The sequence below is a fragment of the Acinonyx jubatus genome, chromosome A1, assembly GCF_027475565.1.
Source record: "Acinonyx jubatus isolate Ajub_Pintada_27869175 chromosome A1, VMU_Ajub_asm_v1.0, whole genome shotgun sequence".
NCBI classification, from domain to species: Eukaryota; Metazoa; Chordata; class Mammalia; order Carnivora; family Felidae; genus Acinonyx; species Acinonyx jubatus.
This window is the reverse complement of record NC_069380.1, coordinates 50183098-50207061: the sequence shown is the minus strand read 5'-3', so window position 1 is coordinate 50207061 and position 23964 is coordinate 50183098. Positions and strand designations below refer to the sequence as shown.

The window sequence follows — 23964 nt, the reverse complement described above, 5'->3', positions numbered from 1 at the left end:
CAACTGACTTTTTTGCTAGTGAAGTTCTCACTGAACATCCTTGCTGCCAACTTTAATTGTTGTTCCATTGAAGGTATTAATAAAATTTCAGAATATACCACTGGTTATATATATGTATGGTATCTGAAACACACACACACACACACACATACACACACACATACACACACACACACACACACACACACAGAGAAAGATATTTTCTCAGCTTTTATTCTCCTGGAGAGAGCTCATGACAACCTTCCTGCCTGAAAATTCAACTTCCCTGATCCTCTTTACTCATTGATCAACAAAATGCATCTATACATATATACTAATCACCCCGAATGTGAATAATATATTTAATGTGTGTTCTTACTCAGTGTTTGTTTCGTAAGTAACTGTAATGATTGGGGTCCTTGGGTTGCAGGCAACAGAAGATGACTTTGGACAATTTAAGAAGGGAAATTTATCAGGAACTTAGCACATCAACTGGAAAGCTGAGACTCAGGGTTGGTAAGTCATTACTTAAGGCTGCTCTGGGTGCTGGGAGTGTTTCCAGACCAGGAACAATCATGTCCAGGCACCATGGGTGAGAACTATGGAATTCCAACAGCTTCTTCCATCTCAGTGTCTCTCACATAAGATGCAAATCCTAGAAGACAACAGCTGATATTCTGGGCTTCTGGCTTTTCCAAGGAAGTGTGGGGAAAGCTGGTTAATGTGACATTCTCAGTGGGATTGAGGCATTGGATTTACTGTTCTGCCAATGCAATATAATGGGAAAGAAGTAATTCTCCAAAAGAAAATGTGTGTCCTACAGGAAGGAAATGGGAATACTGAGCTGCCAAAATATTAAACACACACGCACGTAAATCTCTACTGCCATCGTTTATATTTGTGTCTTTACATTTAAGTTATTGTATATGCATATGCAAATAATGCATATTATATTATAATACACATATTATATGCATTTGTGTATATACATAGGCCTATGCTACTTTTAAATAGTATCTTGCAATGGTAGCACTTAACCAATACTTTACAACCAAAGTTTTACAGACTTGATGTGGATTTTGAATGCTGCGAAACACCGTTTTGATGATTCTCTTCTGGAAATAATTTCCCTAATCTGAATGATTTCTTTTATACGTCTAGCAGAGAAGGAGAGAGGGTAATGTATTGAATCAAAAGCACATCTGTTGATTTATAGGGTGCCTCAATGGTGACTTAGAGATGAACAGATCATTAATTTGATACTTGTTGAAAAGGTGGATGGAAATGCAGAGAGAGGGAGGGGTTGAAATTACTGTAGGACCACCGGTCTTTTGAAAGGAAAAGGGTCACAAGTGTAGAACAGTCTGGCTTGTGACACAAGGCAGGTAGGTAGTTGGAAAGGAAGAGGGGAATGAATATATAATTATCCAGTCTAGGCCATTTTTTGAGGCTTGCGAAGCTAAACTAAAAAATTACCAGATTTTGTACTTGAGGAGTATATCTTTTGTCTTGGGTTTGTTTCTAGAAATAGTTGTTATTTAGCTATATTTATGGTTAAAAATCTTGATCAAATTCACCATAGATACTAAAATTTAATTAAAAAGTGGGGTAATCACATTCAATTCATATGCAAATACAGTTAACTTCCCCTAATGCACATTCAATTCATATACAAATACAGTTAACTTTTTTTAGAGTGATTTCTATTAAAACCTATTCCAATAGTTTGAAAACCCTGACATTTGTTTTGTTTGTCTTCTGTTTTTGTTTCTATGAAAACACTGACATTTATGGTAAAAAAAAAAAGGCACATTCTAAGTTGTTACATTTGAATCCTGAGTTTCCGTTAATGGCTTGACCTATAATCACTGATACACATTCACTGCAAACTAAGTGCTTTCAGTAGAGTTAGATGTTATTAAGTGGACCGAAAGAAATATTCTTTTCTTTAGGTGATTTCTTTTCATTTTTTTTCTTTTTCTTTTTAAAAATGTTTATTTATTTTAAGAGAGAGAGAGAGAGAGAGTGTGTGTGTGTGCACAGCAGGGGGAAAGGCAGAGAGAGAGAGAGAGAGAGAGAGAGAGAGAGAGAGAGAGAGGAGAGAAAAATCCTAAGCAGGCTCCAAACTCTCCGGGTGGGGCCTAACACTGGGCTTGATCTCAGGAACCGTGAGATCATGACCTGAGCTGAATGGAGTCGGATGCTTAATTAACTGAGCCACTCAGGCTCCCCTAGGTAATTTCCTTTTAAATCCAACCAAGGGGCGCCTGGGTGGCTCAGTCGGTTAAGTGTCCGACTTTGGCTCAGGTCACGATCTCATGGTTCGTGGGTTTGAGCACTGCGATGGGCTCTGTGCTGACAGGTCAGAGCCTGGAGCCTGCTTCGGATTCTCTGCGCCCCCCACCCCCCACTCCCTGCCCTGCTCAAATTCTGTCTCTCTCTGTCTCAAAAATAAATAAACATTAAAAAAAAGATCCAACCAAGGTATGGTTTTATTTTTTCAAAATTCTGCCATATTGGGGTTCAGAGGTTTGTTTGTTTTGTTTTCCTTAGCTCTCCAATGTTGGATAATACTTTTACCTCTGAGGCTGGCTGGCTGTATAAGAATTACCAGATGGTCAGCCCTGTAGACCAGCTTTGCCTTTACTACTGATATGGGGCTTAGGAGCTTGTCAACCATTGTAAAACTGAAACAGGAAATGGACAGTAATATAATTGATGCCCAAGGTGAAAAATCAACAGATTCCACATTACTATAATTTTCTTAATGAAAGGATCTTCAACCGTGGCATTAGCATATTTTGTGTAGTCTGGAAAGCAGCAAGGCATATATAGAAATGTGAGAATCTCAAACAAAATCTTCAGCAAGGGCACTTAATGTGGAAGTAATAGTCTCTGGGACCTGGAGGAGGTCTGATGGAGAAACTGCTGGGTCAGAAGACCGAGATGTAAAAGAGAGTTTGTATTAGGGGGAAATAAGCTGGGATGCTGTCACTGGGGGAGAAGTGGGCTGGGCTGCTTTCTCGAAGTTTCCTCCTATCATCCTACTCCCTCTGTGCTCCCTCCCACCCCTCCCCAATCCCTTAGCAACTTTTATCTATGGGGGTGGTTGCTATAACTGGGTTTAAAGGCTTTTCTTCTATGATTCTCACAAAATCTCCCTGGAGTAGGCTAATACTCCAGATGAGAGAACATTTTACAGATGAGAGAACAGATGTCACTAGCCTACAATTATAAAGAACATGGCAAAGCAGAGATTAGAAAATTGTTCTGTGCTTGCTTACCTAAAAAAGGTTCACGATGTTCATGTGATCAATACGGGAGCAAGTGGTGTGAAGGTTCGAAACTACCCACAGAATTTCAGAAGGACAATAGCATCCCCACCCCAAGGATTTCCTCTTCTTCTTCTTTTTTTTTTGACAAAAATTTCAGAGGGAAACTTCTCAATCCTCTCAGAAAACCAGAAAGAAAAAAAAATGTCTCTCCCTCTCCCTGGAACATTTTTAAAAGAATGGGCTTTCATACCTCAACCCAGAGATAGTGGAAAATTGGATACTGTCTTGGGGCTTCCATATTTCGGATGGTCCTATATTCACAGTGGAGAGAGGTCTTTGGAGTCAGGTCTCTGCAGCAAGCAGCGGCCGGACCGGTGGCCACCAGCAGATGCTACGACAGCCCTGTGGTGTGTTCCTGCATGAAGAGCAGAACATGATGGCTTCTCTCTTGCCCTCAAGCCACTGAGGCCCAGGTCAGGGTTGGCTGCAAGGCAGTGTCCTCATGACATATCCTTCAGAGCATATGTTGGCAGCCTTCTTGGAATCCTTATTCCCCTGTTTCTTTTCTTTTCTTTTTTCTTTTTAAAAATTTTTTAAAAAAATGTTTAATTTTTGAGAGAGTCAGAGACAGAGTGTAAGTAGGGGAGGGCCAGGGAGAGAGGGAGACACGGACTCCGAAGCAGGCTCCAGGCTCTGAGCTGTCAGCACAGAGTCTGACGCAGGGCTCGAAGTCCTGAACCACGAGATCATGAGCTGACGTCAGATGTCGGACGCTTAACCTGCTGAGCCACCCAGCCCGCCCCGTGGTTATTGCTTTTAATTGCTTGTCAAAATCTCGGGTAGGTAAAAGCAGAAGTTCATTTTGTAATATTAGATCTCAGAGAGGAGGGATTATGAGAAACACTTGATGTGTTATGCTGCTTCAGTGACCGATTTGTTTTTAATTTAGTTCCATTGCACACGTAAGCTTCAACAAGTCACAGGTGTCCACACCTCAAGGATCTCACCTGTAAAATGGAGCCCATCTTCCAGATGTTGACAGGATGTTTGTAAGGATAAGTGAGTTAAGTAAAGCTGCCACACACAGTAGAAACTGAGTCTATATTGGGTACTTTGGGTTATAATCCCAGGTCTTTCAGATGAGGTCTGAATTTTGCCTTTTGCAGTTACACGTTGCTGTTCTTTGCGTAAATGTCAATGTAGAAACATGTAGACGGAGCACCTCAGTGTTGGGAACTCAGGTCTGTGGTTTTCATGGTTGGTCATCAGTCCAATCGCTCCCAGTGTGTGCGAATGTCAGAAAATCACTTAAAAGTGGTATCTCATGTTCTCTGTTAGATAAAGCATCACTTACCCACCTAGGGCTTAATGAATTGAAAGTTTTACTGCTTAGAAAATAATCAGGTGGTAAAAGAAGCACAAAATGTACTATCATTTTCTGAAGGTTAATAGGCTTTCTCTATTTCTGTTTTTTCCCCCACAGCATTGCCATGTCACATGAAGCTGCTTCTCCCGATGAAGCAGAGATTGAAATGTCACACCAGCACGATCAATTAGATGATGTAGAAGAGAGGCATTTGCTACTTGACCTTAATCCACAGGGCAAGAAGGGCTGAGTGGAGAAGACTAAATACAGAGAGACTCAAAGGAAGAGGAAATGGGCAGAGCATAGTTTAAATAGGCACAAAGCAGCATAAATGTTGATTCATGACGAAAAGGACATCCTCAGGTTAAAGACTTCTTATGATGTATACTGGTTCACTCACTCGTTCAACTCGGAGTGAGTACAAAGTAAATATAAACACCTTTCACACAAGGAATAGGACAGAAAAGGAAGTAGGTAAGTTTTTGCAAAAAGTCTAGATTTTGTATCACAGAACTTGCTTAGCCAAAGTGACAAGGAGAGAGAGATGCAAACTGTATGCAGGCTGTCAGATATTCTATGAAGAAGACAGCGGGAGCTGTGACTTAGGGCCCATGAGAGCGGTCTTCCTCTGTTTGAAGCCCTGTCACCGGAAGGAGGGTTGGACACACTGTGGTGGGGACGGCTTCCCAGTACTGGGAACATGGCCAAGGTCACAGGCGCGGCCCTGCCCGGCTCTGCCGTGCTGGATCAATGGCTGGCCATGGTTGTAAAGGGATTCTCACATTAAATGAGATGACTTCAATCACTCCCTAATACACCTGCTCTGGAGCTTTACCGCCCCTTGGAGAGGTCTAAAATGGTTTTGAAGCTTGTCCAGGAGCAGAACCGAATGAACTTTGGAGCTGCTTAGGCTTTGATAGAATCGGCCCTTCTCAGCAGCTTGTGTGCCCACTGTAGGCCTGGGAATGGTTGCTAGTCTATTCTGATTATGGACAGCTGGTGTGAGCTGAGGGCTTTATCAGATTAGTCATGCCTGGTACTAATGATATGGAGTGTTGCTCCCTGGATTATTAGTTGATATCTGTTATGTTTACTCTTTCAGTGTTTTGTATTTATTTTTCTTTTGCATTTAAGCACAACTTAATGTAAAAGGGTTGTGGTTGGGAATCTGTTTCCCCAAATAAGCCACTGTTTTTTTTCCTAGGATCCATTTGGTTGCTTCAGAGTTCAATTGTGAGATATCTATTTATCACAGCAGTGGAAAACCAGCAGGAGGTTCAGAGGAAAGCCATGGAAACAGGAGGACCAGGAAAATGAAATGCAAACAAGTATCCTGGGGAGGTGAGGTTGAAGACAATGTTTACACTTGTTTGCATGTCACTTTTCCTAGCACGGCTACTCAAATGCGTATATGTTGATTAACTTGTGGACAACTGGCCCTGGTCTTCTGGTTTGTGAAGGCTAATGGGGAGGATGTTTTCTGCTGAGACACGGGTGGGAGCCTCAGGATAGTCACGTAGTAGGTACTCCATAGTCAACAAATATTCATTGTATTAAATTGGATTCAATGGTAGTTTCAATACGGGCGTCCTGCTGATAGTAAAGATCATTAAACTTTAAAATGTGTTCCCGAGGAACACAGTGGCATCTTCATTTGAGAACATCTTTGAAATTGGGTAGCTAATTATCTGTTTAGAATAAAAGCAGAGATAGTTCTGAGTACTTCATAAGGACTCATACAGTTCTTGATTTCAGTTGTGTGCTTTGCTTGTGTGTAAGCAAAGCACTAACTCCTTAACTCAGGGGTGAAATAACACATGCATAAAAGACGACTAGGTAGAAAGAATCTTCTTATTTGAAATCATCCTTTTCCTCTAATCGAAAGGTAGAAGGTAGTTCTAGTTCTGCACTATCAAATTTTCCAAGAAAGTATTATCACATATGTTCCTGAGAGTGCCCAGCATGTGTTACAAATCTACCTTTGTCTCTGGGAGAAATTGATTCTGGGGAACAAAGGATAGAATAAAAATTTGACTTTTGTTTAAAAAGTAATTGCTGGAGGACATACTGTTCCAGAACAAAGAGTGCCAATAAGAGTTTGTTTATAATGGTACCCTTGGAGAAATTTTCTGTGCTGCTTTTTCTGGTTGATGAATACTATGGTAGACATTTCAGAGAAGGCCACTTCTCCAGGATCCATTATCTCCCTTTTCCTACTACCTCCATTTTCAGCCAGGAAGTTTCGGTGACATTGACCCTGCCTCCAGTTACCTATTCAGGTGGCTCTGTTAGGCTTAGTCTCATTGGCATATCCCAGTCTCCCTGTCCACATGGGAAGAGCACGTGACACCATCAGGCCAATGAGAGTGTGAATTCTAGTAGAGACCTTCTCTTCCTCTGGATGGTATAGGGAGGAGATGTGAGGGCTGACACTGCTGCAGCCATTTTGCTACTGGGAGGGAGAGCCCAGATCCTGTGAGATGAAGCTTACTAGCTCTCTGTTCTTTAGTTTCCTCATCTTTAAAATGGAGATGATAATAATACTTTCCTGTAGGTTTGTTGTGAAATTAAAGTGTTTAACTTATGTAAAATGCTTAGGATAGTAAGCACTCAATAAATATTTCTTATTAGTAGATACAGCATATTTCCTCTGTGTTAAGAAAAAAGCATCGTTTCCATCATTTCCCTTCTCTGAGCTCAATAATGTTTTGGATGTGTGCTGTTTGGTTAACTATATTTCATTTTTTAAATTATTTCATTTTCTATTGTCTCCACACATAAGCGATCGCTAAAAAACCTTCATCAAGTTTCAGATTTTCCACAAACTTGGGCTTCCAGTAATACATTTTCCATGTCAGCATTTAAATAATGAGAGCTTCAGGACTGATCTCTAATCTGAGAGGCATCTCTGGGCTTCTCGCTCCTCCAGAATACCTGATTTTTCTTGTACTGCAGCTCTGCCTGGGAGTAGTTTTGCAGAGAAGGAAGAGTTGAGACTGAGAAGAAGGGTGGAGAAGGAAGGGCTGTGATACTGTTTTCCAGAAGCTCTCACAGACTGGATGTATTTTCAGATGGTAACTAAGCTGGGGGCATCTTCGGAGCTTCAAGAGTCTGAGCTAGTGAAGGTCTGCATATGTCTGTGTCTGGGAGGTCAGAAGCTGTGCACACAGAGAGGCTTCTGTGCTGTTTTTGCTGTCCCAGTAGCATTTCTTCCTTTAATATCCGTGTTGATTGAAAGGAACAATCCAAATGACAGCCCTGCTTAGTTTAAAGCTAGGTTCTCTTTTCTGCTTATTATGGATCTTTGATAAGAAATACAATTGCTGAGAAGTCTGTTTTGCTTGCTGTTTGCTACGAGCATTGTGAGGCCTTTCCTGAATGTAACCCGCTGTGTAGTAGAATGGGTTGTAAACCTTCCTAAATGTAGTCTGATATGTAATGGAATGAGTGATTGTACATAAACTAACCGGCATTTCTCGCTTCTGTAAACCTGCTTGCTTAGCACATTCCTCACCTACCCTACCCTCTTCCCCCTTCCTCCTTCTTCCTCCAGCCACAAGTAACACGGACAAAGCCTTCCCGCCAAAGGACAGACAAAGGACGCCCAATCAGAGAACAACAAATGTCCTTACTTTAAAATCAACTAATCAGGCCCCTCATAATTTGAAACCTCCCCTGTGCTATTTGTCTCTGTCTATAAAAACGCTGTACCAACCCTGATGAAGGCCTCTTGCGTCACCGGCGACGAGTGCGCAGAGGACCAGGTTCGAACCTGCAATAAACGACCCTTGCCCCTTGGCTTTGACTTACGACTCTGGTGGACTTTTGTGGGAGGTTTCGGAACTTCGGGCATTACATTGATTTGTTTGTTATTTTACAGATAAGAAGATTAACAGATAGGGAAAAATGGTTAGAATCCATTGCAGAATCCAAAGAATGGATTCTTCTTTGAAAAGGAATGACTTCATTTTAATAAGAAATTTGTCAAGTTTTGGGTTAAATGTGACAGAACAAAGACATCTGATATTTATAGATATTCTTGTAGTGCTTTGGGAGAGATAGGTAAGAACCGTGTGAAGATTTAAAACAAAAAGGGTCTACAATGTAGGTCATCTGTGGGCAGAGATGTGGGATGCCAGAAGGTAAGACCAGAGGGGAACTTTCATGTTCTTATCCTGTGTTCATCTATGTTGTTTGAATTTTATATTATGGTGAATTTATGTGTGACTTGCATAATTTTAAGAAATTAACTAACATAAAAAAAAAGAGAAATTAACATGTCAGTAATCTCATCCAAGTTAAAGGTTATATTTTCTATGACTAAATGTCCAGATTCAGGTTATTGTAATCATTCCTGGTATTTATCCTTGAGTCACTTCATGATCCAGGTGAATTCAGACTTTATTATACTTAAATTTTGGGTGTGCAGTGAACTCCTTGTCTATGTTTGGGACATTATATAATTTGATGTTTCTGAAAGACTGCCTTACTGATCTCTTTTCTGAACCCCTCCTTCACCCTCCATTTCCACTACTGTAGATATTTGGGCTGTATTTACATCTGTAAATGTAAATAGTCACCATGAGTGTGAGGTTACTGCAAAGTTTTGCTCTTGAGGCAAATGATTCTCAGGCAAAATAGATTTGTTTTGCCTGAGAGATTTGTTCTGAGATAAAACAGCACATATATTTGGATATTTATGACTCTTGGCTTTCACCACTTCCTGTTGAATGAGAATCATTTGCCTCATGAGCTTCTTTGCAGTAACCTCACACTCATGGTGACTGGAACTTTCTGCTGCAGTTAGGTCCGGCAGCTCATGAAAAGCAGAAATTTCAAGCAAGATGGGCCCTTGGGTCATCCAGCTCAACCTTTCAGTTCATATATGGGAGAAGTTGGCTCAGAGGGATTTCCAAGGTCCTTGCATTACTATTAGGGGGAGGATGGGGACTAGAAGCCAGTTCTTCTGGCTCATTCTGCTTCCTGACACGTGACGTCTTGAGAAGTCACCCGTAAGTCAGCTGCTCGCTTCATGTGCATTCTGGATGCTACAGAGTTGAGCCATGCGGGTGGAACTTTGGGAATCCAGCTGATGGGGTTGTGAAGTTAGTGCAGTAGAATATAGTATGCATCAACAATAAAAATACAGGGTTAAGCTGAGGGAATAGTTTACATCTGCAGAGCAGTTTGAAAAGATTATTTTCTTTCTGCTTATAAAAATAATACATGCACAATTTAGTAAAGTTTTGAAAGCATAAGGAAGGAAATTAAAATTTCTTTTAACAACATTGTCAAGAAATGATCAAGATTAATATTGTGGGGACGCCTGGGCGGCTCAGTCGTTGAGTGTTTGACTTCAGCTCAGGTCATGATCTCACGGTTCCGGTTTGAGCTCAGAGCCCACTTTGGATCCTCTGTCTCCCTCTCTCTCTGCCCCTCCCCTGCTCGTGCTCTCTGAAAAATAAATAAACATTTAAAAATAAAAAATAAAAATAAATAAACCAACACTTAAAAAATAGATTAATATTGTGGAATTATACACACATGCATATACATATAATCAAATCAGATCGTGTTGCACATACATAATTTTGTCTCCTGGTTTTTTCACTTAACATTATATATGAGCATTTCCCCATGTCACTGAATGTTCTGTAAAAAACTTGATTTTTAGATAACTAATATTCTCGGGTCGTTCGTTTTGATTTTTATTGTTTTCAGTGATGAACCATTAGGACTGGATGAGGCAGAATAAATCCTGACACAGAATTAAAAGACAGGGTGGTGAGGTTTGGCGCAATGATCTGAGATGTCAGCGTGGAGGGAACAGTGACAGTGGCAGTCAGTCTTCTGCCAGCTGCAACATGAGGTCGCTGAGAGGCAGGTGACAGAAAGTCAATTCAAAGACATGCACTTAAGACAGTGTAATAGTTTTTTATTTTGTCCTCTCTATCGGCATAAATTTGTAATGCAAAGCATTGTTCAGGCCACAGACTGGCCCTTCCAGGCCGCGAAGAGACAAAGCCTTCCCCTTCTGGGTGGGTGCAGGTGCATAACGGACTCCTCAGAATTCAGACGTTGATTATCCAGCCTGTCCCCTTGGACACACAGCCTTTAGATCGCCGCTGTTTATTACTCTTCCACCAGAAGCAGGGCCATTAAAGGAGGAAGAGGTAAAGTTTAAAACTGCCCACTTTGTTCCTTGTTAATCAGTTCTGCTAAAAGGTATGATGGAAAGTGAGGTCAAATATTTGAAGTGCTGGCCTTCATGCACTTCATCAGTTCTGTGTTGCCATAGATGATCGAGAGACTTGCAGAGCAAGGAGCACCAACATAACCTCAAAGGTGCAAGTCAAATTCAGCATCAAGGCTGTTTATCACTTGGTGCTGGGTGGCAGCTTAGCCTGTTAGGTTAGAGAGGACCCCACTCTGGAAAAGGGTGGAGCGAATGGGGCCGAGGCACAGATGACATCCAGCCTCCCCCTGGGGCTCTGGCCACAATAAGGCCATTCCTCCTCTCCTTCCCCACTTTTTCAGATTCCTGGTATGTTGATCATTAAAGAAGCTAATTATACCTCTGTTCCAATGAATTGAACGGAATTCAGGTAGGGAGCATGGTACTTCAGGTGAAAAGAGACTTGATGTAATGATTCCAGGAAATGTTCCTGAGTCTGATAAATACTCACCAGGTACTGAGAGCAATAAAGATGCAGGGGTGTTTTGCTTTCTTTGTGTTTTCGTTGTGAGTTGGGTTGATGATGAGTCTGTTGCCAGCAGGGTATGGTTTCCTCCTGCGCAGAAATGCCAAATTTGCAGTGCTTCGTGGGGAATGAGCTGGGAATGTGATTTCTCCGCTTCTCCAGAAATTTTCTGCCTGCCTGCATGAAATGCTAATGAACGTCTCACACATGACAGAGCAATGAAATATATCCTCCTATGACTATTTTTGGCAAATTCTGACTTTACAAAGTCTAGGTCTTAATGTAATGGTGAAGAGACACTTCTAGCAGACCCTTCTGCCTCCTCCCCCAAATCTGTGTCCTGGATGAGCCTCTCCCTGCACCAAGCAGATGTGCTGTGTCTCTGATTTGAAACGAGCTCTCTATTACTGTGGCGCCCCTGCATCTTGTCTTACTCCGCTGTGCCTCTGTGTCCAAGTCTCTGGGAAAAGTCTAGCCCCAGCAAAATAAGTCTTGAACTTCAATCTCAGACCAATTCAGACATAGTTATTATTAGGTGTAAATGTGTAGCATGAAAGCCTGATTTTATGTATTTATTATTTGAACTAGTTGGGGATGGGAGTAGGACACAGACAGGCAGTCGAACGTGCTTATGGGCTTCAGGTTAAATGCCTAAATGGGTTGATATTATACCGTCAGATGAATTTACCTGTAGGAGAAAGTAAATGGAAGCAACTTCTGGTAATAACTTTGGATTTAGGGACTTGGCTGATCGGTGGTGCCAGTGGGAGAGCGTAGTTTGGGGCATGGTGGCCTTGACGGTAGAATTGATGGGTGATACTCTGATACCCTTACCACATCTGCAGCGGGGCCACATCAGATTTGGTAAGTGACAGAAGAATGTATGAGGCACAAGGGTGGAAACTTGCTAACTGCAGAGACAAATGGATATGCTGCTTTGGGGGAAGTCTTCTGTCAGCGTTGATGATGAAGAGCCCAAACATGGCAAGTGGGGATCCATCCTGCTTCCTGTTTGCAATCCGAGATTGCCTCTGGCAATCGATCACAATTTGTTTTGGCTGTAGAAGAAGAGTGAGAGGGAGAAAAGAAGAAAAAGCTGGATTTTGCAAATGCAATAAAACTTAGAAAGATCCAAGGCAGAGAGAAAGATTAAATTAAGTTAAAGTTACTATCCAAAAGCCCATGGTTGCAAACTATGCCAGGTAAAAGGCCCTTTGATCACTCAAATGCCCAGGAAAAGATGTATTTCCTCTTTTATTCCTCTTAGTTTCTGTCATATAGGAAAAACATGGAAAGATGTCACAACTGGATAAATAGGTTGGGCATATACTTGGCCTTGGCCTGCTGTAGACCTGCTCTCAGAATGGCTTAGGGTGGGGAAGTCAGAATAATGATTAAGTACTGGAAAGGTCCTTAAGTTTTCTGAAAGAGTTTCAATATTTGGAGAAAAAAACTAATAAACCAGCATTTGTGGCTGGAATAGCAAAGCCTGCAAAAGGTTTATTACAGATCACAAAAGTGTGAAGAATATAGGTTGCATTGACATGCACTGGCCCGATCCAGCAGCACCATGCAGGAGGGAGAACTTGAAGCTTGTGAATCTAGAGAATGTACTTCTCACAGAAGAAGAAAGATATGAAATACAAACGGATTAAAAAAAAGGTTTAGGTAGATAGCAGCAACGGGTTACAAAGGAAGTTATAAGTGCTGGGAGGGTACAGTTCCATCTCTGTTTTTAATATTTGTAAATATCATCATTTTTAAAAATGTTTATTTATTTTGAGAGAGAGAGAGAGAGAGTAAATGGGGGAGGGACAGAGAGAGAAGGAGAGAGAGAATTCTAAGTAGGCTTCACACTCAGTGCATAACATGATATGGCGCTCGGTCTCATGAACCGTGAGATCATGATCTGAGCCTAAGTCAAGAGTTGGACGCTTAACCAACTGAGCCACCCAGACGCCCCCAAATTGTTTGGAATTAAGCTGTGACACAAATCCTTAATGATCGCCTTACATGAAACATTTGTTGGTCACACCAGCCTTTTAAAGCTTTAATATTTCTTTGATCTCATCCAGGGATTTGGCAATTTTTTGCCTTCAGTTGCGTTGTGTGGCATATGGGAGATATATACACAGTGCATGCCTCACAAAACAAAATGTACACAGTTTCGTCTACCTATGTTTTATTAAGTACCTACATGATTTGCTTGCTTTGGAACAAAATCTGGAATAGTGATCATTCCTCCTGTGATGAATATTTGCCTCATTAATAAAAAACCTGACCCCCTGCTCTTCTGTTTACATGCCTTTTTGTGTACACAAAACTTTTCATCTCAATGCTGAATCAAAGTGTTACTTGGAAGATGTTTTAAGTAGCAGTGAAATCAACATGTGTGGTACCAACAAAGTACATGATTCAGCTGAGGTAATGAAAAGATGAACATCTGTGACCAAGTTCATAGCGCTGACAGCTACTCTTTGCCTACTGCGTGTCTGCTGGGGATAATAAGGTGCTGACTACTCTAAGACATATTCCAAGTTCAGAGATGTGAAAATGTGAGAAAAGGTGAATCTTAGCATCAAGGGATGCACCTGACTTTAATTAACCATTTTGTTATTCTGGGTCTTTTATTTATAACTTTTATGTATTTATAAAAAAAACAACAACAAAACCTTTTTTCTCTCATAATACAAGTGTTTCTTGGCATTTGTGGCTATTTCTTTGGGATGGATTCTGAGAGGCGGAATTATTCCATCAAAGAATATAAACATTGTTAAGGTTTTTGATGTGTATTTCTAAAAAGCTTTACAGAAATTATATAGCTCTATGAACGATGTGATTTTGGCTTCCTCAACTTAACTTTAGGGAGAAAAGCTGTGGTAGGTAACCTGCCAAATGGTATCAAAGATGCAAAGTGATGGCATGTGGCTTTGGGGCTCGGTCATACAAGATCACAGCTCCCACCTTGCTCTTTTGGACCACATAAAGCCAGAGGAAGCCAGGCACCATGGTAAGGGGGCCTGCAGCCTCTGGAGAAACTGAACCTTACAAAGAGAACCAGCTTGTGAGTAAACCGCCTTGAAAACGAATCCTTTGTCCCAGTCAAGTCTTCAGATGACTGTGATGTCTTACAAAGAAAAACCACTGTGAGACTCTTTCTGGATTTCATGAAGGAGGAAAGTCTATCAGATTAGTACCGGGGTACCTACGTGGCTCAGTCAGTTAAGTGTCCGACTTTGGCTCAGGTCATGATCTCAGGTTCATGATTCAAGCCTCGCATCAGGCTCTGTGCTGGTAGCTGGGAGCTTGGAGCCTGCTTCAGATTCTGTGTCCCCCTCTCTTTCTGCCCCTCCCCTGCTCCTGCTCTCTGTCTCTCTCAAAAATAAAAATAAGCATTAAAAAAATTTAAATCCAGATTAGTATCATGTAATATCACACCTCCCCAGTCAAGTTGCATTATCTTATATATTAAACAGAGCCATTTAAACGAATGCACATGCCTTTGATGTGGGATGTTTCCATTTTCCCTGAGTTGATATGTCCGATCTGTGTGGCTTTGGGTCTTTGCCTCGCAGATGCTTACTGTGGATGGGATCCAAATGTATGTCAAATTACATACTGCTAGACGATGAGAGTTCAAGACAAAACAAGAGGGTCAAATATCTGTGTGCTGTGGAGGAAGATCACAGTAGCTATTTGATTCAATTCAATTCAATCCAATTCAATTCAAGAAGTACTGACTGAGTGTTAACTCAGCATGTGCTGGCTGGTATGAGTACGGTGGTCACAAAAACTGATGATCATCCCACCTTGATGGAGCTTACAATCAAGAGGAACCATAACTCATCCCAGCTTCAATTGTACCCCTCATCTTCTGTCATAAAATGTAGGTATCCGGGTGTTTGAAGGGTGCTGAGGTTGGGAAAGGGATGTGAAATGTTTCACTGCAAGAAGGAGTATTTCTCTTTCTTATATAGAATTTCTTAGAGTTCATTAGTTGACTCATTATTTACCCTCAATCCTGTGTGTGTGTGTGTGTGTGTGTGTGTGTGTGTGTGTGTGTGTATTTCCTATGGTGTGTCAGGCACTGTTGGTCAGAAACTCCTTCTCCACCCCCGTGGTATGTACAACCCAACAACATGTCACCAATAGAAGTTCCTATAGTTTGAGCATCAAACAGGGTCTGTCTGCTTTAGGTTGTCCCACGACCTCACAGGTCTGGATTTCCTCTAGGAATAGAAATGCTGCTCGTGTTGGTGTCTTGCTCCTCTTCGGTACCTTCTGCTGCATGACATCCTGGCCACCCTCAGCGGTGGTGTGATACAGTGGAAAGTTATGGGAACTTGGAAATTTGGAGCTGTCAGAACTAGGTTTGAATCGGATTCTTCCATTTCTTTAGTTGAGTGTGATCTTAGGAAAAATCCTTAATTTTCTTGGTCATCTTCTCTCATCGTTTTTACAGCAATCTTACGATATAGATACAATCAAACCCATTTCACACTTGAGAAAACAGAAGTTTAGCAAGGTTAGGGAGTTTTCCCAAGAGCCAGGGTTCAAATACGTGGAGTCTGATTTTAGTCCAGACTTCAGGACTCCTTTAGGTCAATTGTTAAGAGCTGAACACAGTATTTGGTGCACAGAAAATCTGAAATAAAGTACAGCTATTATTGTGGCTACTATGACTCGAAACCAAGATGATGGAAGAATTTACTAAAGGTGGAAACAAAACCTCAATGGTAGACCTGTGCTGGAGTTATTTTGGAGTACAGGCTGATTCTCCTTCGCCCTCTGACCCCAACCACATGTAAGGCTAACCTCGATTGGAGTGGTAAATGTCATTTGTAATTGGAAGATCTAATTTTTATAATTCTATTTCTGCTGTAATGAAGAATTACACTTTTGACATTTTCAGTTAATGCTCTAGATAGCCGTGGATTGACATACGTACCAGGGGCCTTAAACAGAGAGCTGAAATATAGAGATGAAATCTTAATGAGTATGGATCCTGTTAAAAGGTTAAAGTTAAATAAAATATCTGCAATTAAGGCTGTTTTGTGGTGTTTAAAATGTTCATATTCTACATGCATAAAAATAGGGCAAAAATATCTATAGATTTTCATAGAAGGCAACACATACACAAATTCTTGGCGGTGATGCAGTTATGTCTGGCTCAGCAGGGAGAAATGCAGTCTTAATTCCTTATCATTTCCTTCCCTATCTTATTAGCCTTGCAGAGGTTAATCCTCTGTAAACGCATCTTCTTGGAGTGCTTTCCTTTTCACTCACAAGTTTTATTTATTTATTTTTATCCATCGTAGAAAGATATTGTCCTCATCTTTTTGGTTGCATTTAGGTAGGGAATTGACATTGTACTAATGTCATGTTTCAGAATGGCTCTCCTATTGCATTTTTTTTTCTTCAAGTTTTCTGTCGCATCTGAAATAGTCTCCAAGTTCCTGGTGAGGATAAAAAAAAATCATGTTATGGCCATAATTAGAACAAAAAGTATAGCGATTAATTTTCCTTTTTTGAAAGAGAACCAAACCTCATTTTTCTATATGCTTTTGGCCCAAATCATCTTGTTTGGGTAGCCAGGCAGGGTAGTGACTTGGCCATAAATGTATCCACCCTTATGAGTCTCTGGGGAGGTTGAAGAGCTTGAGATATGGCAACCAAAGCATGTGTTCTGATTATTAACAGAACTATGAAAATTGAGTTCAAATAAGATCTGCTAATGGGCCCACTTTAAAAATGATTCTTTAAAATTATGCTTAGCAAAGATCAACTTATCTAAGGGGCTGCTGGCAACACCTGTGAGTTTGCAGATTTATAACAGGATCTTGATAAGATTCCAAAGCATGGAAGAACAATGAAAAATAAAAATCTCAATCAAAATATTTCTGCTTTTTTTAAAGCTTATATATTTATTTAGAGAGAAAGAGAGTGATGGAGGGGCAGAGAGAGTGAGAGGGAGACACAGAATCTGAAGCAGGCTCCAGGCTCTGAGCTGTCAGCACAGAGCCCGACACGGGGCTTGAACTCACGGACTGGGAGATCATGACCTGAGCCAAGGTCGGACGCTTAACCAACTGAGCCACCCGGGCGCCCCTTGTTTTTGTTTTTAGAGAGTTTATTAATCTTCAAGGTCAAATACCAATACAAAAAAAGAACTTTTCCTTTAATTTTACACTACTGTAAATGAGAATATACTGTGGATTTTGTCAAAAATAAATAAGTGGATTTGAAAATTTGAGATATCCTGCTTACCTGGAATGTGGCTAGGTCCAGTCCATCATCATCCTTTAAACATTTTTCTCTAAATAAATTTAGAGAAATGAATGAATCTAAATATTTTGTTTGGGAATTGTCAAGAAACTCCAAAGTTGTGACTCTTAGTGTGTATTTATTGAAAACTGGAAGAGACAAGAAAAGACAGAGCCAATTTGCGGAGCCTACAAATGTATAATTAAATCACTCTGCTTTGTGTTTAATTCTGTTAACAGAATCCACTTTCATTTCTCATGTGATGCTCTTCATGATGGACAATTCATACAATACAGAAGTTAACCTTCCTCATGAAGAGGATGTAAGGTAGTTTTCTGTTTCTGTGATTGAATCACAATCGTTTCAGACTCTTCAACCCAGAGCATTTATCCCTGCTAGAGAACTCGATCTGAACCCCCCCTGTAATGTGTGTGAGTGGACAGGTGTAAAAGTACCACAGAGTTATTATTGATGGGGGAAATGGAAGATTAACTTCTTTCTTAAAAACTGAAAGGCATCTCAGAACATGTCCTTTGATTTTACCCAGGTATGAGGGTCTGGGAAGTGTCTTATTTAAAATATGGGTATTTTTTTATGGGGCTCTTAAATCTCTGTCTTATATTGTAGTTTCCTCCCATATGTTTACCGTCAACTAACAGCTTAGAACTGATGAGCTGTGTGGAAATGTTTTGTAAAGCTGCCTCTCTTCCTTTCTGACAACTGTTTCTTTTGTTTAACTCAAACCTCTTCTTGAAAAGAATACAATGTAGTGACAACATTGATGGACATAGAAGGTATTAACGCTAAGTGAAAGAAGTCAGAGAAAGACAAACACCGTATGGTGTTTATACGTGGAATTTGCAAAACAAGTGAACAAACAAAACAAAACAGAAATAGACTCATAAATATGGAGAACAAACTGGTGGTTGCCAGAGGAGAGGAGTGTGGGGGGGATGGGTGAAATCGGTGAAGGAAATTAGGAGGTACAAACTTCCAGTTATAAAATAAATAAGTCATAGGGATGTAAAGTACAGCATAGAGAATATGGTCAGTACTATAACAATTTTGCATGGTGACAGATGGTAACTAGACTTATCATCGTGATCGTTTTGTAATGTGTGTAAATGTTGAATCACTATGTTGCACACCTGAAACTAATCTAACATTGTATATCAATCATACTTCAATTAAAAAAAAAGAATGCCATTTATATGCATATTTTTTGTCTATAAAATATGGTCAGTAAGTGTACTTTTACATGACATGAAAGGGAGTTTAGTTAGATATGGTTTCCTTTGTGTGACTAAGATGACGGGATATGCTTGGGTTTTGGGAAGATCGCTCTGGCCACAGTGAGGGAAATGGGCGAGAAATGGCAATGACCTGAGGGAAAGTGGCAGGGGGAGGATGGAGAAGAGGGAAGAGAATTCAAGGATGTTCTAGGAAACGGATTTATTGGAAGGGCGTATTGACGGGGAAGTTTGTTTATTAGGACTCAAAAGTGCAAATTCCATTCATTGAGGTAGCGGATGCAGAGGAAAGATGCCGCTTTGGCACTTTGAGATTGAGACGTGTCTGATCTGTGCATGTGGTTCAGTTAGGACTTGAGCTGGAAACAGAAATCTGCACTGGAGATTCAGAATGAGTAGTGTTCATCTATGCGACATCTGGGAGCATGTGGTTTGAGAAGAGAAAGGAGGGAAGGAAGGAAAATGAGAAAACCCAAACACGAAAGGGTGGGTGGAGGAACCAGAGGTTGGGAGGTGGGTGTATCAGAGAGAGGGTAGGCCAGGATGCTTAGTCTCCACAGCCATCGCGTGAGGAAAGGTTGCGTGAATGGACCAACTTTGGCTCTGAGGGGAACAGCTCCTTTCCAGTGTGGAGTAGTGTGCCTTTCAGTCTTTTTAAAGAAAGACTAGATTCAGTTTGGGCTGCTCCCGAGGAACTTTGTGGAAGTCCAATTCTGCTTTCGTTCATGGAAGTATTTTCATAGAGTAGGAACACAACACAGGATATAATTACTTCAATGCATCCTTAGCTGCCTCTCTGTTAAAGGGAGCTGTGCTGCCCACCAGCTAAGACCCAAGTCATGACTGGAGGGCGCTGGGTGGGTATGCTAGGTGACATCTAAGACTCTCTGAAGTCTGAAAGTTGATAAAGAGACTGTAAAATCATACTTTTTATTGAAGTGTTTTTGCCAAATATAAGTTCAGCTTCAGGGGGCAGTACCCTGCTGCAGTGACCGAACGTACATGCACAGTGAAGAAAAATGGCGTTTCCCCTTCATGCTCTCCCACATTGTGATGCCTTAGTCTTCCTCCCCACGTTGTCGTATTCAGGCTTAGAAATTACACGAGTTAACTATTCTGAGGAAAGATCAGAAAACCTTTCTTGCGCTATTATCCTATTTGTATTTGAAAGTAGGGAGGTGTGTTTATAGTTGTTTGTAGTCTACCAGTCTACAACTGGTGAATAGTGTTTCGTCCAGCAAAGATACGGTCTTTTGTTGATACAGACTTGTTACTCTGCTAATTCTACATCAGAACCTGAACATATCGTAGAGAGCTTCACTCTTATTGTGGCATGATTATGCTGTATCTGTCGTACCAAAGAAGCCTCAGACAGAAACATCTGTTGTTCACAAGGAATCTCTGAGAATACCTTATGTGGAAATAACCACATCTGTAGACCATATTTGATCCTATCACTGATGGGCGGGTGTGGCAGGATTAGGAAGGATATGACTTGTTTTACAGAAAAAACATCTCTGATGGGACATGTTGACTGAAGGTAGCATGTTCAGATGAGGACTAGGATTAGATTTGACTGGAAGTCAAGTTGTTCCTATGATTTCTCTCTCTCAGTTCCAGACTTTATTATACTAAATTACCATTTGCATCATTCAAATGTAAATGAATTTTCAAAAGCCCTGTGTGGGCTTCATGTAATTCTTTTTGGGCAAGAGATGCTCAGTGTTTCACTTATTCCGTGATGCAACTGATTCCAAGAAAAAAAAATGTGTATTTGAAAGTGCTCTTCCTATTGGAAGGCCTGGTATCATCATATCAAATTCACATCTGGTTTTATTTTGCTGACTGTCTCTCCTCTTGGCTTCCCTAAAGTATATGTGACTTATGGGATATAATGCTCTTTACCCGATTTTCCCTTGTTCCCCAGAGTCTGAATCCTCCCAGAATTATTATCCCGCTTAAATATTGACTATAAAAGTGAGGAACGCAGAGGCAAGTTTTGAAAAGCATGACAAGTTAACAACGTTATTATGAAAATGTGGAAATTCATTCAATAGTAACACTTCATTTTTGGCCTTTATGAACCAGTTTTGCAGCTGATGAACCAATGATGAACCAATCATGATGCAGGATACTTCATAAGTCACCAAACCTCCCTTGGCAGTTTAACATCTTTTGTTCTAGAAGGTAAGAAAATATTCACAAAGCTTTTAATGCTCTCCAGCTGTTCATTGGTAAAGACCTCAACACAAGGCTCAAAGGGTGAAAATTGTGCTTCGTTTATATTTTATATTTTTATTTTTAAATATAAAAGAAATGTTTTATTGTCCTTTGGGGTTAAAATTTCTCAAGTTTTAAGGAATTTTCTTTTTATTTTTTTAATATAATTTGTTGTCAAATTGGCTCATATACAGTACCCAGTGCTCATCCCAACAAATGCCCTCCTCAATGCCCATCACCTACATTCTCCTCTCCTCCACCCCCCATCAACCTCAGTTTGTTCTCTCTTATGGTTTTCCTCCATCCCTCTCTGTTTGTAACTATTTTTTTCCCCTTCCCCTCCCTCATGGTCTTCTGTTCAGTTTCTTAAGATCCACATATGAGTGAAAATATATGGTATCTGTCTTTCTCTGCCTGACTTATTTCACTTAGCATAATACCCTCCAGTTCCATGCACGTTGCTGCAAATGGCCAGATTTCATTCTTTCTCATTGCCAAGTAGTATGCCATTGTATATATAAACCACATCTTCTTTATCGATTCATCAGTTGATGGACATTTAGGCTCTTTCCATAATTTGGCTATTGTTGAAAGCACCTCTATAAACATTGGGGTACAAGTGCCCCTATGCGTCAGAACTCCTGTAACCCTTGGGTAAATTCCTAGCAGTGCAATTGCTGGGTCATAGGGTAGATCTATTTTTAATTTTTTGAGGAACCTCTACACTGTTTTCCAGAGCGGCTGCACCAGTCTGCATTCCCACTAACAGTGCAAGAGGGTTCCTGTTTCTCCACATCCTCTCCAGCATCTATGGTCTCTTGATTTGTTCATTTTAGCCACTCTGACCGGCGTGAGGTGGTATCTCAGTGTGGCTTTGATTTGTATTACCCTGATGAAGACTGGGGTGGGGCGTGCTTCATTTAAATTCTAAAAAAGACTCTATGAAAGCCCTCCGACTCTCTTTAGCCTCCTCTTTCGGGAAATGATCTTCTCTCATCAGTTCTGTGACACCTGTACTGCCTCACAAAGCTTTTTGGTGGTGATTCTGTGGTCACCAGTCCCTTAATGAACAACTCACTTGTGTGAGCTTCTCTTTAGATTTTTTTTTCTGACCAGCCTCTTCCAGGTGGGGAACATGGTGTAGTTCTAAACAGGTTCTGTGCAGAATTGGTCATGCAAGATGCTTCCTGGTGAAAAAGGGGGCACGGGACAAATTAGTCTGGGAGACAAATGTAGCGCTTGTGATTAGACATAGCATATTAAGGGGTCTGAGAAATTCTACAGTAAAGAATTCTTCCCTAAACTCTGTTTTACCCACTAGTAGGCCATACTAATTAAGAGCACCGGCTTTGAACAAAGACTTGGACTGAAATCCCAGGCTCACTAGTAGCCATGAAATTTGGGCAAGTTACTTCCCTGTACGATGGGAATCTTCGGTGCACCATCAGAGCAATGGGAAAAATGAGTTTAACCTCATAGGCTTATTGTGGACAGAAAATAATATACTGTTACGTACGACATTTGGCAGAGTGCCAGGACCAGAGTCCACACTCAGTTACTCGTTTTTAGTATAACATCATTATTTTATTTGAATGCATGACTCTGGAGGCAACACATGAGAGATTACTCTTCTCAGGAAATACGATATGGGGAATTCTGATCTGACAGATAGAGATGTGTATCAATACTTTTAAAGAACCGAGACAGGCTGTACCCATTATATCATGAGAATTCTTGAAGTTGGCTGACATGTCCCTCCCAGTGTTGTTTCATAGACAAAATATATAGAATTTGGGGTGATGAATGTGAAATTGACTTTGAAATAGAATACTCAAAGGTTGTTATAAACAAGGTCTATTTTCTGTCTGGAATATCAAAAGCTGAATTCTAGGATGTAAATGTCCAGAAAGAAGCCCCAAGAGGGTGAGAAAGAAGGGAAATTTGTCTCCTCATGTAAAGAAGTTAATGGAGAATTTGAACACCTGTGGGAGCGGGATTGAGGCCGAGTTATCTCTTCGTAGAACAGAGACGAGGTAACAAGACTGATTATTAATAAGGCTCCAGGACATAATTAGTTTTTAAGCCCAACTGAAACGTAGGGAGGTTTTGTGTTCAGTTCCAGTCACTGCTCTGTATAGTTTTCTGCTTGCCCTCTGAGCTACCTCCTGCCCTTTTCTTAATTCCTTCCCACCCTAGGCACGTTGTTCAGATGAGATAAAACCTTATGGAAACCTGCTCTCTGCTCAACTTTTGAAAGGATCTGATTGTTAATTTGTATGAAAGTATAAAATGGCGTTTCTCAACCTTGGCACTATTGACATTTTGGACTGGATAATTCTTTATTGTGGGCAGCTGTCCTGTGCCTTGAAGGATCTTTAACTAGGTCTCTGGTCTCTACCCCCTAGATACCAGTGGCACCCTTCACTCTAGTTGTAGCAACCCACTGTGTCCAGACATCGTCAATGATCCCCGGAGGGCAATATCCCTCTCTCCCCACCCTGAAAACCACTGAGAACAATGCTTTCACAGCAGTTACACCTGTCCCACTCTTGGAGTTAGGTTCCCTTTTTATCACTTGTCATTTCTTAACTACCCAAGATGGAACTTTGAACAGAAAACTCATTTATAAGACATTGTTCATGGAAGAATGGTTTTGGGCAATCACATCAAGAAGGTAGATGTCTCCTTTATTTAAACCAAATAGGTCGAAACTCGTGAGAGCGAGTGAACTCTCCTCCTCAGCGGGTGGCTTGACACAGGTTTGAGGCTTCGTCCACATCTGTATTAAAATTTGAAACCTGCCTCCCTCCCACCCTTCACTCCAGATATTTTTAATGGTTGAGCATTAAACAATGACTAGGGTCTCTGATAGTCTATCTGACTTAGTCATTAAGAAAGCAAAATAATGG

General features: G+C 40.8%; 1 long non-coding RNA gene across 1 annotated transcript; it reads left to right on the top strand.

Annotated features, from left to right (window-relative positions):
• The first annotated feature begins 200 nt into the window (after positions 1 to 200).
• Positions 201 to 21588, top strand: LOC128314412 (uncharacterized). The gene is made up of 4 exons (XR_008296031.1): positions 201 to 495; positions 4738 to 5094; positions 5825 to 5961; positions 20924 to 21588. It is a non-coding gene; the product is annotated as an uncharacterized LOC128314412 (long non-coding RNA).
• Positions 21589 to 23964: the final 2376 nt, after the last annotated feature.